The sequence below is a fragment of the Tamandua tetradactyla genome, chromosome 4 (genome assembly GCF_023851605.1).
Source record: "Tamandua tetradactyla isolate mTamTet1 chromosome 4, mTamTet1.pri, whole genome shotgun sequence".
NCBI lineage: Eukaryota > Metazoa > Chordata > Mammalia > Pilosa > Myrmecophagidae > Tamandua > Tamandua tetradactyla.
This window is the reverse complement of record NC_135330.1, coordinates 109250279-109266780: the sequence shown is the minus strand read 5'-3', so window position 1 is coordinate 109266780 and position 16502 is coordinate 109250279. Positions and strand designations below refer to the sequence as shown.

Here is a 16502-nt window from a genome sequence, read left to right as displayed (position 1 = left end):
CAATCCCTGAGAATCATCATCTTGAACTGAAGACCTTTCCAACTCCATTAGTAATGTATAAACCTAAGAGCTCAGAGGCATTTCTTTTGAAGTTTCCTCTTTGCTTGCCTTGAGGAAGAGACTCCCTTCCTGACCCAATGTGAGCTTCATGGACCCATTTCTTCGTTCTGTAATCCCTGTGTTGATGTCAGGTTAGCAAAATGACATGCGAAATGGAAATCGAAAGAGAAAATTAAAGATATGCCTTTCCATTTTTGCATTCCCAGCTGCCTGTCCAGGGTACAGTACAAAGACGATGCTCATTTTTAATAAATGAATAAAGTTTGTATCTCATTATCATCCACAGAGATTTAAGTGTAATAAATCTGTGTGGCAGGTCCAGGTCATGAGGATTAGAACCAGCTAATGATGCAGATTTAGAGATATTGTTACTCAGGTTAGGGCTTTGAGAAAGAAAAGGTTGTTGACACACCAACCTTTTGAGTGGCATTAGTCAAGAAAGGGCTTAAGCAGAAACATCTCTGAGTAGCCACAGTCGTACTTCATAATCTGATGTGGCAGAATAACTCTGCCTAATATTTCTGCCTAAGAGCCTATTCCCGTCATCATTCTACCCATCCCTACAACACAGCAAATCAAGGCAGCTGGGCCAGAGCAATCAGTTTAAAGATGGAAAAGAAAGACAGCCACCCTCAGAAAGCTATTCCCAAGTAATAAATCTTCATTTGTCTATCATAATTGAGAGAACTAACTTCTCTTTACTTATCATTAAAATAACATATTTAAACTCTGAGCAATCACAGAACCAAGAAGTGGGCATTTTTAGCAAAACCAAAAAGTTCAGTCCTAGGACAGAACCATCGTAATTGCTCCTTTGATTAAAATTTTAAGATTAAATGGCACACAAGCTAAAGGCTCTTGCCACCAGGAACCATTCAGTGTCTACTTTAATTAATGGACTGTAGTGCTTATCCATCTACCTTAATTACCCTCACAGGTGTGATCTCATCTACAGGATGCAAAGCACGGCTCTCTACTCTTCAAAGGGGAAAGTATTTCCGCAGAAATTCAAGTTTATCACTTTGTTGGACATTCTGTTAACTGAGGTCTGCTTCCCTTTTAACACACAGCTTTTATGGGTTTCTCAGTACATTATTTTGTGCAATGAACTAAAGCATTCTGATACAATTAGTCATTTATTGATCATTGCCATATAATTTACCTTATGGGGAAATCTGTCAAGAATAGCATAAGCCTATGAACCTTTTTGTTGACTTTACTTTAGATCTGTTTGATAAGAGCTGGTATTGGGCAATGCAAGAGGAAAGCAATTCATATGTTCCTTATATCCAGCTGGCATTTTAATACTATACATCGAATGGAAAGTCCCCTCATAGTTTAGACAAAAATATTCAACTTCCATTTCAATTATTTGAATGCATGGCCTCTATCCCCACCAGACAGTAGGACAAAAAAAAAAAGTATCCTCCTAAAATGCTAATGATATTTTAAATCTGTTTTATTCTAATTATTTACAAGTTTATTTTACTTAAACAAAAACTCTTAGTACCTAACTATCTTCTGAAAAAAAGACCACATTTAGTCTTTTGAAACTTAAATTATCTTTAAAAGATGTCCTCCAAAGGTAATTGGCTTGTATTTCATAACTACAAACAAAACACTAATCCATTTAGTAACTTGAATTGCATTTTGCAATTTCCTGGCGAGTTCACCAGAAAGCTATTGTATTTAAAAAAAAAAAAAAAATTCTGTGGGAGCATTATTGAGATTTTTCTTGGCCAGAATAATTTCAGTCACATTCAATGGGGTAAAACTTGGGGAATTCAATCACCATTTGTTCATGGGCCAAAGAGGGACATACGAAGTCTTTCTTGAGGAAACGTTTCTCTTTGGAAATTGCTTTTGCTACTAAGTCTCTACCATCAGTTTTTCCTGTAATTCGCCTGTCTTTCCTGACAAAAGAGTGCAACAAATGCATTTCAGGTTAACGTGTGTTTCTAGGTAATTAAGCGCTTACTACAATAAAATATTAATAAATTTTCAGGACAGATTCCATTTATTGATTGTGACTTTGAATATGCCTTTTTAAAAATAGTTTGTCTCACTGGGAATGAGTAATATCACTGAAGACTAGCTTGAGTCTTGTACTGAGCCCAAAGGAATGAGTTCCAAGCATAAATGTTTTAATCTTTTAAAAGAAGATCATTATTTGGTCCAATATTAAGCTCACACACATTTACATGTTTTAAGTAATTATACACTGAAAGATTAAGCCTGCAGATTTTACTCTAGGAATACATAGAGGCTGATTTTTAATATTTTTAGTTAGATATTTGACTTGAAGTGAGAAGTAACTGTGGGCTACTCTTAATAAGCATCAATTAAGGAATAAATTATCCTTACTGGAAAAATAGAGAGTGGTAAAAGGAAATGGTTATTATCCTCATTTCCAAATATTCCTAGAAATGTTTTACCTGGACGTCAATGAGATTAAGGGGAAGAAAGGAATGTATCAAGACTTTGTCCAAGAGAAATAGGAGCCTGGTTATTTTGCCCTGGAAATGGAATCATTTTACAGCCATTTAGACACAGAAAATACTCTGCAGTCCGCATCTTTGTTCTCTGTGAAAAGGCAAAACCTTGTCTTTAATAGAAGGAGAGGGATCTTCTGTAACTCAGATCCCTGAACAAAAAGAAGCCATTTATGACTCAGAGTTTATATCAGTCATGTAGTCTTCCGGTAAGCCTCTCTGCTCTTGCTGGACTGTGACATGTGCTGAAATTACGTGAGGTTTATTATCTCTTATAACAAGATTAAAAGAGCTATCTCAAAAATATTATTTGAAATCAGCCACTGTAAAAAATATCTATCCAATAGATATATAAACTTTATATTTTAAATGATTTCTGAACTCACAGATTTAGGACCTTTGAGTCACGAATGCTTTTTTCTTTTCTCGCTTGATATTTTTCTGTCTTAGCATTTATCTGTTCATTCGTTCATCCACAGCAGGGACTGACGTAAGCCCTATCACATGCATGGCTCTGTTAGTACTAGAAAACATCAGAAAGAAATGTGAGAAAAGGTGTACTCCCATGAAATATTTAAATGACACAAAAGGCAAAATAAGATTTAGCCCCAAAATGAGAGGGAAAAGGAGTTCAGAAGAGAAAGGTACCTCTGTGGGCAGGAAGGGTCTACAGTAGCTTCATTTTAGAGATATCTTCAATCAAAAGTTGCCAGGTGACTCCCTTGGAGCACCTCTGACTCCAGGATACCCACTGTCCTCAGATGAACTTCTCTCACCCCCTCAGCCACACGGAAACATATCAGTTGACTTAGGGAACCCCACTATGAACTCATCCTCCCAATCAGGCCAGATAAAGTCTTTTCTCTACTCTCCTTTTCCTTTCACTCATCTGCTCTTCCCTATACTGTAAATTGTCTTCTTCTTGGGGCGGTGGTGGGGGTTCCTTGTTTTCTGCTAAGAAACTCATATATTAATTTAAGGTATAAACTTTCTTACATAGCATATGTTTTCAGGATTAATTCAAAGAAATGGTTTGATGCTGGTGATATTGGCTCCAGCTTAGGGTGATGGGAGTACTATTTTTGTCCCAAGGTCAGTCTATGTGGCCACACATTCTGCCCTGCAGTAGGCCAGCCCATGATGACAATTGGCTTCAATTAGCTTCCCTGGAAACAGACTGTGATATGACGTATGCATTGCAAAAGGTTAACTGGAGAGTGCTTTCGGGAGATCCATCTTTAAGAAAGTGGAGCAGAGGAGCTGTCCCCTAAGGCCTTGCAATTGAGGTTTTAGCCAATCCCACAAGGAGCTCTGAAGCTGGGATGGCCTCTTAAATTGTCCCAAATTGAGGCCAGGGAGCTCATCCTTTTATCCCCTGTCATTGACCACAGCTGCCCCTAAGAGGAAGTGGTTCCTTGGTTGGGGCAGTTCACTGTGGCAGAGGGCAATTTCCAGTGAGAGATCCTGCTATGAGCTCACAGCAGCCACTATATGCCCAGCAGCTGGGGAATGGGAGTGTTATCCTTGCAGAGAGAATATAAGAGGGGACCAAAGTGTGAGGGCAAGATTAGAGGAGTGCCTGTTAGTATTAGGTTGCCCTGAATTTCCAAGTTATTTTTAAGTATAGGTTTCCCACATTAACAGAGTAGTATTCCCTTACACCAACTCTACATTCTCATTCTGGAATCAATAAATAAACTAAGTTAAGTGGCACAAAACACCTGTCCCAATCATCTTAGTGGGGATCCCAAGTGACAATAATGTAGTGTAAAAGACTCCCTGGATGGCCCAAATGATGCCATCTGATTCTTGGTCATCTTTCTTGGGAGATACAATGATACTTATTTGACATTATGCTACAACTGCAAGAATACTAGCACACAATGGGCTGAGGCTTTTAACTTAAATCATGCTTTTTCAGATCTCATACATTCAGAAGGGAATTATATTTTTAATTGAAATTGTTAACTTTGTAGTCAGGCAAGAAGTTTGATCTTTATAGAAACTTAAATTTACACACTTGGACGGAAGCAAAACAGTTCTCTGTGTAACCATGATTTTGCAAACCTTTGGCATCTTGAGTAGAGATGGGATTTCATACCTTCAAATCAGTACAGTCTAAGTTTTAATTCATCATTCTGTATTTGTGAGGGTAATATCATGATGAGAAAGAGGTTCTTATTTCAGTACAGTTAATTTAACATGGTGCCATTTCATTTGAAATACCCAGACTCTACCTTCTATCAAAAATAGCTGGTGTTAAATTCAAAACACATCCCATGAGGCCAAAAATTATATCCTTTAATTATCCAGTCTAAATTGATGAAGGTCTCGGTCAAGTCTCTAATCCATTGAGACGTATTCTTTTTTTGAAATATTATACCTGTGACAGATATTCAAAGCTGTTATTTGGGACTCCTTAACATTGTTTTAAAATTCAAATAGACTCTCTTAAAATAACAATTACTATAAAATTATGAGCTCTTTGGCCAGTTTCAGGCTAGATGACTTTGGAATTGTGACTTGGAAGGTTAAAAAGCTGGGGTGAGAACCAAGCGCGTAAGTCATAAAAATTGACTTCATTCAAAGGGTCCAATAAAGTCGATTACTTTAACTGACAATTTTATTCAAATTGTTGTTGATTTCCTGAAAAAGAGTAAAAACTTCCCAATAACTAATCTCTAAATGTATGTTGATGATTCTTCCAGAAAAGAGTATTACACCCAGGCAAATCTGTACTACTTTATCATGGTTAACGGGCTTGACACAATATGCTTTATGAGATCCCAAACAAAACGGCCAAATCCTTGTATTATTCCACCCATTCTGGGAGACAAGTTGCACTCCTTATGAGAATATTGTTAGCCCTCCTTAGCAGAAGCAAACTGTTGCCTCTAAAGTTGTGTGTACAAACAAACTTGTAAGGAAGTTCCTGTAGTAAATGCATTTATTAGAGATAGAAAGAAAATTAGAGGTTGATGCATGTTTCTTTGCACCTGTAGATTTGACTGAAATTTAGATTCGTGGCGAAGTGAGGGAGGTAGGTAGGGAAGATTAGATGGTTTGGAAATAATTTATCTTTCCCAGTTTAATTTGAAATACTGATAAGGACAGGTTCTTTTGTCTTTCCCTTTGAGTTTTTAAAGGCAGGATGTTCATAAAATGCTTAATACTTAAATAACACCTTTCTTCTTCAAAGAGTTTTAAATACAGTAACTACCTGTTAGGATCTGTTCCCAGCAAGGCAGGAGAGCTGTTCACCTTGAACTTGCTAAATTGTTGAATGCCTCATATTGAAGTACAGTGACAATGGAAAATAGGGACAAAATATTTGGTCCACAATCACCCAAACCCACAAGTTTGTGCAGCGTCTGGTTAAAATAAACCCTTTTATATCCTTTTAAGATCTAGTGTATTTTTTTATAAAATTTGATATTTTTCTTTATTAAAAAATGAATATATGTCCATTGACACACCCTACCCCCCCATCCCCCGGCCAAAAAAAGAGCTTTTAAAATGCGGGCAAGGAGAAAGAACAATTTAGCAAATTACTAATCCACTTTATAGGTAGAAACAGTGACCTCATGGGCTTTATCATTTCCTTGTTTTTAAAGAGTGCAATGAGTTAAGTAAAGTTTTGGAAGCTTAAACCTGAAAGCTGATCTAGCATAACTAGATAAAGACAATGAATCTATGAGAAAACAAGAAATAGCAAGATATGTACAGGGAAAATGATTTTCAAAACATAATTTGAAAAACGATCAACATGATTTTTTAAAAAATAATATGTTTAAAACATTTTAAATATCATCTATTCATAGACAAGGAGGTTTGGTTTCAATTTTAGCAGTCGAAATATTTACTAGAATGTAAATATTAAATAGATCATGCTATTTTTTCTCTGAATCTCCCTTCTTTATTCAAGTGTTTATTCATTCAGTAACTATGTGTTGAGAGTATGAAGTATGAATAGGCTTCTGCTAGAAGCTGAAGGAGGTACCCAACCAAGGAAAAGCCTAAGAATCTGGTTTCTTGTTACCTGAGTTGGATTAAACTGATTTCTAACATCATAAATAATAATCCACATAAGTGAAAGAAAGACTTGAACAAGTACCTAGAAAATAGACCTTCAAGCAACTCAGATGACTCTTATTAAGTTTATAAATGTGGTATTTCACAACAGATTCCAGATCAAGCTAATTTAAGATTTATTTTTCATACCACTTGAGCTCTATCTGAACTACATAGCACTGCTTTCTCTCTTGAGAAGCTAGTTTCAATATCTTACATAAAATACTTCATAGAATGCAAATTTCACTGCTAAGAGAAACAGTGTTTAAATGGGGGGATTGGAGAAAAAAATTAAAGGGTATATTAGATAAAGAATTTCTAGTTCAACAAAGTCCTTTGAAACAGAGAAGGTATTTTTCCCCGTGTGCCTGTAAGACTTGCTCCCAATTTTCAGGATATCACCCTGTAGCACTTGCTGAATCTCCCTGGCCTAAGTGATGATTTTGCATCCTTAAAATCATTATGGTGCATATTGTATATGTATATGACATGCATATAAGACAGAAGTCTTTTATTGGTTATCTTGCTGCCTGGATATATTTGACTTCTCAAGCTAGATTATAAATGCTTGGAGAGAAGATATGTTTTCCCAACATGCCTCCTAGGCCACTGCTATTGTAAAACTGCAGATGGTTCCATATAAATAAAATTTTAAAAACTTGCATTACAGGGTCCCTGGTGATTTTCACAATGATGATTGTACATTTTTGTGATCTATTTTAGTACGTGTCTTCTTTAGAAATATGTTAAATCTTGTATGCTTTAGTAAATGCCCCTTTTCTTTTTCTTAAACATATTAATCATTTCATGGCTTCCTGTGTTTAATAGTAGAAAAATTTTAAGATGAACAGTTGTAAAGTAAGTTGACATCAAAAGAGGTATCATATGGATGAACAATAACCCAATAGCCTTGATTCTTGAAGATGACTGTATAGCTATATAGCTGTCAAGGTGTGACCATGTGAATGTGAAAATCTGTGACTGGTACTCCTTTTATCCACTGTATGGATACAGGACAGAGAAGCCCTGAGAAGGAACTCCCACACTTCCTTGTACACTGTAGAGCAATCCTTGGATGGTAAGGATCAGGTAGGACCACCATCCCAGGAGAGATGAATGCTGAGAATTCAAGATCTTTTATTTTTTCTAACAATAACAATAATCATTTTATTATTTATCATGATGCTATATAGTTTGGGGTTCAGCTGTGTGACCTTCTGTTCCATATGGGGTCGACAGAGGCCATTTGCAGCATTTGGCTGCAAAGGGGGCTGGTCTACTGGGTCCCAGATGACTTCGATCACAGTCTGGTGCCTTGGCTGGGATGGCTGGAAGGCTGTGCTCAGGTAGGACGTGCAGCTTTATGTTGTCTTTCCAGCGTAAGGTTTGAGTCAGACTTTAATGAGGCAATGCGAAGCTCCCAGAGGGAGGAGTCCAAAGGCTCAAATTCTTTCTGATAACTTAAAATCTTGTCCTTTGCTCTCAAGGAGTTGTTTTAATATTCTTAAAAAAAAAAGTTTTGTGTTTAATAAGAATATTCTTACTATTATACTTCATTTTTTAAAAGAAAGTAGTTTTATTATTTGTTAAAGATCATTCATTCACAGTCATATAAGAAATGCAAGCAATATATAAAACTATGAGAATTAAAGTAAAAATCACCTGAAATTTTATCACTATTAATTATTGGGGGCTATGTTAAACATCTTTTGAGGCAGCCCTATATAAGTATAAATACATATGGCCTTTACAAACATGACATTAATATATATGTTGCTTGCTTTATAAACTTTCTTCACTTGCCAGTATGTCATGATAGCTCTTTTATTTTAATGCAACTTTATTGATATATTTATATATTCACATACCATATAATCCTCCAAAGTGTACAATTAATCGTTCACAGTATCATATAGCTGTGCATTTATCACAATAGACTTTCGAACAATTTCGTTACTCCAAAAAAAAAATAAGAAGAATAAAATAAGAAATAAAAGTAAAAAAGAACACCCAAAACATCCCATACCCCCGAAGTTATTGATTGATTTTTTTGTCTTTATTTTCTTATTCATCTGTCTATACACTGGATAGAGGGAGTATCAGTCTCAAGGTTTTCACAATGACACAGGCATACCTTAAAAGCTATATGGCTACACAATCATCTTCAAGAATCAAGGCTATTGGATTACAGTTCAACCATGTGATAGCTCTTTCCGATGTCAATGAATATAGATAAACAGCATCTGTTTAAAGGCTTGCATTTTTTAATGCTTGCATTTTATATCATGTGATATATAATAATTTATTTAATCAATTTCCTATTTACAGATACAAACATATTACTTCTTACTTTTTAATAAAACATCTCCAACTAATCTGGAGAAAGCCAAGTTGACATATAGCCATTCACTGCATTTTATCAGGTAAGTTAGGTGGCCAATTCAAGCATGGGGAAGATTTAGTGAGTGTTTAGGATAAAGAGACCAGATAGAAAACACATTTGTTCTCAATATTGGTCAAATTAGCAACCAAGTAATGGCTAGCTCTTTAGTTAGTTTTCTGCTGCTAACATAGGCTAATATGAACATACCCTAGTCATTGATAAGGCTAGATAACTATCAGTCAGGATTTGCATTCTACTGCAGACAGTCAACAAGAAAGAGAGAGAGAGAAAGAGAGGGAAAGAGGGAGAGGGAAGAGAGGGAAGTGAGACAGAGAGAGAGGAAGGAAGGGAGGGACAGAGGGTAGTTTAAATAAATTAGGGTTTCATTTTTTTCTCTAGTTACAAGAAATCTAGAAGTAGAAAGTCCAGGGCTGGTCTATAGCTCCATGATGCAAGCAGGCCCCAGGCTCCTTGCACCGCTCCACTAAACCATCTTTCGTGTGTTTATCTCTTTGTAGTTCAAAGATGGTTGCCCCATCTCCCAAAACTGTGTCCATGTTCCAGATAGAAAGAAGAGGATAATCAAAGAGAAAAGGGCAAGCCAGCTAACTCTGTTCTTTCAAAAGGTTTTCCTGGAAGTCCCACCTAATAACTTCAGTTCACATCCCAGAATTGGGTAACATGATTGCTATCATCTTCCAGGAAGACTGGGAAATAGAGGTGTTTCGTTTTGTTTTGTTTTTGGATGGCTTGCTGATATGTAAGAAGGAGAATGCACTGGGTAGGCACCGCTACAATAACTAATATAGGGTATTTTTTCATATATGTAGGTTTATCTACACGTATGCATTCCCAAGGAACTTGATATAAGAGGAAAAGACAAAAAAAGATAAAGACATTTTTTTAAAAGGAGAAGCTTGAATCTACAAGAGGTTGATTTTAGAATAAAATAAGTCTATGAGGATGAATGAAAAGAGGCTTTTTTTCATTTTCAATTCAATTTAACAAATATCTAAAATGTGGGAAGAAAATGCATTAAAAACATTAGTCCCTGCCCTCAACTATCTCAGTCTAGTGACACAGTTGTTCAGACAAATAATTCTGATATAATATAGAATCCCTACATCTGAGGAATGCATGAAAGACTATGGAAGGAGTGGGTGGGCTTTGGGAAGGAATAAATGAGAGGAGTCTACCTGTGTCCTAGGCTTAAAAGGTGAGTAAAAGTGCACCAGGGAGCAGAAATAAGGGAATGTCTGAGCAGTGCAAAGGAATGGTAAAATGCAATGCATTTCATTTTTCAAATGATCTCTTTAAAAGATTGTGCAAAATTCATGTGTAACAGATTTCTTAGAGCTTGATCTATGAAGTATATGCATTACAAGTACAATGCCCCACCCGTAGTGATTCAAATTCAGCTGAACTGGGAGAAGACACAAGAATGAGCATTTTGAATAAGCTCTTCAGAATACTCATGCACGTGAAAAAGTGAGAACCTCAGGTCTAGCATGATGAAAGAGAATTTGGGTCAAAGAGACTCTAACCAGCAGCCCATCAATTCCTTCTTGCATTCCTGTCTTGTACCAGTTTAGCCATAGCTCTGAATTACACTGGTCTCCAAGGTAGCAGTCATTCCTTTCTTACCACTTCACCTCTAGGACACTCTCTCACTGAGATCCTAGCTCTCATTCAAGACCATTTCCCTTAAATTTAACCCTATCTCACAAAGCCGACTCAGGCAAAACAATATAAAGATGCTGAAGCCCTAGGTCTTAGTTTTGAGCCATTTTTGTGTGATAGAACCCCTGGACATATAGTAAGTCCTATGGACACCACTTGTCAAAACAACATTTTTAAGTGCCTAATATGAAATACATAAAAAGAAGTAAACCAATTATATTGAAATACAGTTATCAACTGTATTTATACTGTTATACTGAAAAAGAAAATAAATATGTGACTACTACATGCTTCCTTATCAATCCACAAAATAACAAGCCAACATATATAAATTGTAGGAAAAGATATATTAATGTGAAAGACCATAGTTTAATATACTTATTCAAGCTAAGCAAAAAACAACTTTCACATTAATATATCTTTTTCTACAATTTGTGTTATATTATCTATATTTTTTATTTTTTATACATGGGCAGGCACCGGGAATCCAACCTGGGTCCTCTGGCATGGCAGGCAAGTATTCTTGCCTGCTGAACCACCGTGGCCCACCCTGTTTTTTATTTCTTGATGGTAAAGAAGGCATTACAGATACATATTACAAAAAGATGCACCTGGGTCCGATATGGTTAGGAACCATTTGATTTCACTCGAAATTTTCACAAAGGTTCACTAAACAGCGATTAAAGAATATGCTTCATTCTGCAAGAAGAAAAGTGAATCCAGAGAAAGAGTGTGGGATATGAGAATCAACAAGCAGCAGAGACTACAATAAAAATATGTTAGTAAATATAAATAATTGACGGTAAGTTAATAAACATATTTTGTTGTTTAATAAAGAAGTACACCAAAACTTTAGATGGTGGGCGGGCCATGGTGGCTCAGCAGGCAACAATGCTCACCTGCCATGCCAGAGGACCCGGGTTCGATTCTCGTTGCCTGCCCATGTGAAAATAAAAAAACAGAAAACTTTAGATGGCAGTAACCAAATGAGAGCACTGAGGGGTCAGGGAAGTTGTGTACCCTAAAGTCAGTATTGTGCTTAGCCAGAGCATATAAATATAAATAAAGCACACAAAATAGAGCATATAAAATAATAAATAAAGCCATTGAAAGAACAGAAAAGTAATCTATAATTTCCAAATCAGTATAGAAAAAAAAAAAGGAACACATAGAAGATTTATTAATACATCAGAAAGTGGGGAGAAGCAAATGAAAAGCATGATAAAAAGAAAATACATTCCGGAGATGAGTCTGCCCTGGCGCCGTGGAATCGACTACATCCTCCTGACCAAAAAGGAGAAAAGACATGTAATAAAATAAGGAATCAGTGGCCAAGAGAGTTCAAATGGAGTCAAGAGACTATTCTAGAAGCTGCTCTTATGCAAGCTTCAGTTTGTGCTAATTGCCATGGTTTACTAAACCTTGATCAATATCACTCCTGTTGACTCTTACAAATACCTAAGGCTTGAACTGAGACTCTATAAAGGTTTCATTCACTAGGTTGGCCTTCCTGGAACATATAATTCCCGGAGGGTTCCTAAGTCAGATAAATCCTGAAATTCAGAGGAACCAGCCTCTCCGTGATTATCAGTTAATTACATCCCCCTATCCTTTAGTGTGGATACCCCTTCTCAATATGAAAAAGTCAGAACAGACATTACCCAAAGGTTTCCATAGATTGGGAGAAGAATTAAAGGAGAAGGAGGAGGTATAACTGAGAAAATGGAATTTAACAAACTAGCATGGCTGCTGAATCACTATATAAATATTCCATCTAGCTTTCAGTGTTTTGGAGCAGCTAGAAGGGAAAATCTGAGATGACAGAACTGTAGCCCATGACAAACTCTGGGATCTGGTCTATAACTACTTGCTGAAGTGTGGTTTGAAATGGAAAAAAATGATTGCTTTTTCTCTTTCTTTGTTTTGTATAAATATTATATTATACAAAAAAAGTTTAAAAAAATAAAAAAAAGAAATGCAAGTAAGAGTGTGGAAATATGTCTAAATAGATAAGAAATCATTGTATATATAAATGGATTAACTCACCTATTACAAGGTAGATAACTAACATACATGTGGACTAATTGGGACTCTCATACAAAGTAGGTGGGGTGTAAATTGTTAATATAACTTTGGATATCTACTAAAGCTGAGCATACCCATACACTTTCATCTAGCAATGCTACAACTACTGATATAACTACCAGAAATTGGTACCTAAGTGCAACAAACGACACATTCAATAGCATTTATAACAGTATTATTAATAATAACCAAATGTTGATCTACAGTAAAATGGACAACAGATCATGGTATAATCTTTAATGGGAAACTACACAGCAAAGAAAATGAATGAACTACTTCTACGTGCAATCGCAAGGATGAATCTGACAAATACTAAGTTGAGCAACAAAGCCAAACAGAAAAGAACATCCACTGCATGATTCCCTTTATAAAGAGTTCAAAAATAGGTAAAACTAATCTATGATATTAGTAATCAGGAGGGTGGTCATTATTTGGTGGGGAGAAAGAGCATAGTGATTGAGAGGGTGCAAAAGACGGGTTTCTGAGATGCTGGTAATGGGCTATTTCTTGACTTGAAGGGGGATCAACAAGAGAAACAATGGATAAATTGGATCTCATCAAGATTAATAACTTGTGTGCATCAAAGAACATTATTAAGAAAGTGAAAAGACTATCTACACAATGGGAGAAAATAGTTGCCAGTCAGAAATTTGATATGGGTTTAATATCCAGAATATATAAAGAACTCTTACAACTCAACAATAAAAAGACAACCCAATTATAAACAGGCAAAAGACTTAAATGGACATTTCTCCAAAGAAGTTATACAAATGACTGATATGTACATGAAAAGATGCTCAACATCATTAGCTATTAGGAAAATGTGACTGAAAACTACAATGAGAGCAGCTCTGGTGGCAGTGGCCAGCAGCCCAGCTTCATGAAGGCTCTGGGCACACCATGTTTGCGGCACCCCACTTGGGCCTGCTGCATCCTTAAGATGCTTAAGAGCTAGGTCAGCTCAGCCAAAGGGGCAGGGAAGGAGAAGCCCAAGAGGAGGTCAGTGAGGCTGTCAGTTAAACCTGCTCCTGGAAAAGTGGAAAATGAAGCCAAAAATGGCAGCAGGAAAGGCTAAGTGCAACCTAAAAGGAAAAGGAGAGCAAAGGGAAGACAAGCTGAAGTGACTGATCAAGAAACTAAAGATTTACCTGCAGAAAATGGAGAAACTAAAAAAAAAGAAAAAAAAGAGGCAAGTCTAGCCTCTGGTGAAGCAAGAGAGAAAGAAGCCAAATCTGATTAATATCATATACTATGTCTTATCAGTGGTCCCTGTTTATTTATTCTTGTACAATCCAGAGGAATATTTTTATCAACTATTTTGTAAATGCAAGTTTTTAGCAGCTCCAGAAGAAACATTTTTTTAAAAGGACATTGAAATCCCACCTCATTCCATTTCTTCAAGTGTAATTTTTTTTAAAGACAGGAAATCATTTACTGGTTGTTTATTTTTTGGTGCAACCAGAAAATAGTAGGATACTGAATTATGGCAGGCCTTGTCTGTCTTGGATGTCAACTAACATACCATAGGGTGGGGGATGGCGGGTTTTACGCTCTATAATACAATGCATTCTAAATGATGACTTGGAGTCACAGTTGTGCATTTAACATTTTTAATTATTTCTATTCCCATGTTTTTTAGTAGAATTATTGATAAAAACTGCTCCCTTATCTTGGCTCTCCCTGTCAGAACTTTGTGCATGTTATAACATCTTGGGTCACGGTCATCCGGTTTTTCTAATAATTTTGTTATGTACGATGAAAGATGGGAAGTGTGAGTATGTAGTGTGTATGATACTAATTGTGAATTAGTAGGACTTATGATGTAACACCTTATTAACATTTGAAAATATTGGTACTTGATATTCTCTGAGGGAAAACTGGCCTCCAAATTCTAAGCAGGAAAGTCACTGGAATAATTTTAGAAAAGAATTACAATACATGCTTTTTTAGATTTTTGGTACATACATTAAGAGGTGTGTACAAATTGCTCATAATGTCTGTGTGCTGATTTATAGAACAGCCAATAAAATCTCATTTATGAAAGAAAAAAAAACAGTGAGATGTCACATCACACCAACAAGGATGGCAATTATTTAGGAAAACACAAAATAACAAGTGTAGAAGAAGATGATAGAACTGGTGCTCTAGTATGCTATTGCTGGGAATGTAAAATGTTACAGCCACTGTAGAAAGCAATATGGTGGTTCCTCAAAAAGTTAAATATAAATACAGCAATTCCACTTCCAGGTATATACCCAAAGAGAGTGAAATCAGGGTCTCAAACAGATACGTGCACACCAATGTTTATAGCAGCATTATTCAAAATATCCAAAAGGTGGAAACAACCAACTGTCCATCAGCAGACGAATGGATAAACAAAATGTGGTATATGGGCACAACGGAATATTATTTGGCCATAAGAAAATGATATACTGCAACATAGATGAACATTTGTAAACATTATGCTAAGTAAAATAATCAAGGCACATAAAAACAAAACACTGTGATTTCACTTATATGGAATATCTAGAAATAGAGTTTTTAAATTTGGGGGAAAACAACAGAGATTATTATAATAAATTAAAAATCTCTAACTATAAGCAACACAATAAACATAACTATCCAGAAAGACTAAAAATAAAAGGATAGAAAAATGATGTGTGCTAAATCAGACGGATGGAAATTGCAATTGCAATTGCAAAAATTAAATTAGACAAAATAGAATTTAAGACAAAACTATTAAGAAGATAAAGAGAAACATCCACTAACACAATATACTAATTTTCAGCACCATGTATTTAAAAGCATAGCCCCAGAACATAAAAAGCAAAATCTTACTGAATTAGTAGGAGAGAAAGACAAACCACCAATCTCACTGGGAGCTTTTAAACTGAGAACTCAAATAACAAAATAATTAATAAGACTGTTGAACTGAACAACAAAACTAACAAACTTGATTCAATAGAGATGAATAGACTCCTGTACCAAATAGAGAAAATACATTCTTTTCAAGGGCACATTTTACAAAATTGACCACATATCATGTCACCAAAGAGGTCAACAATTTCAAAGAATAGCTGTTTTAGTTTCCTGGGCTGCTCAAGAAAATAGCATGCAATTGTTTGACTTAACCAATGGGAATTTTTTTTTTTTTTTTTTTTTGGCATGGGCAGGCTCCGGGAATCCATCCCGGGTCTCCGGCATGGCAGGTGAGAATTCTGCCACTGAGCCACCGCTGCACCGCCCAACTAATGGGAATTTTCTTGTTCACAGTTTTGAAGCTAAAATAGAAGTTCAAATCTAGGCATCATCAAGGTGATGATGTTTTCTCCCCAAAGACTGTAGTGACCTGGGCCACCAGCGATTCTTGATCCTTAGCTGGTCACATAGTAAGGCACACGGTGGCACCTCCTGGTCTCTTTCCTCTGTTCAGAATTCCCTTAATGTCCAGCCTCTTGCTTCCTGTGGCTTTTCCTCACTCTGAATTTCATTCTGCTTATAAAGGACTCCAGTAAGAGGATTAAGACCCCTCCTGAACGAGGTGGGCCACACTTTAACTGAAGGCACCTCATCAAAAGATCTTACCTATGATGGAGTCACACCCACAGGAATGGACTAAATTAAAGAACATATTTTTCCGGAGTACATACAGCTCCAAACCACAATAGCTGTTATAAAATACATGTTCTCTGACAAGAATATAAAAGGTTAGAATTCAAGAATAAAATGTG

The 16502-nt window shown here is 36.1% G+C and overlaps 1 long non-coding RNA gene across 1 annotated transcript in view; it reads right to left on the bottom strand.

The window, feature by feature from the left end:
* The window catches only part of LOC143681305 (uncharacterized), a 35321-nt gene continuing 18819 nt past the window's right edge, over window positions 1-16502 (bottom strand). The window contains exons 2-3 of the long non-coding RNA XR_013174526.1: window positions 2939-3075; window positions 1-176 (exon numbers count right to left, since the gene is read on the bottom strand). This is a non-coding gene — a long non-coding RNA (uncharacterized LOC143681305). The remainder of the gene's footprint in view (window positions 177-2938; window positions 3076-16502) is intronic.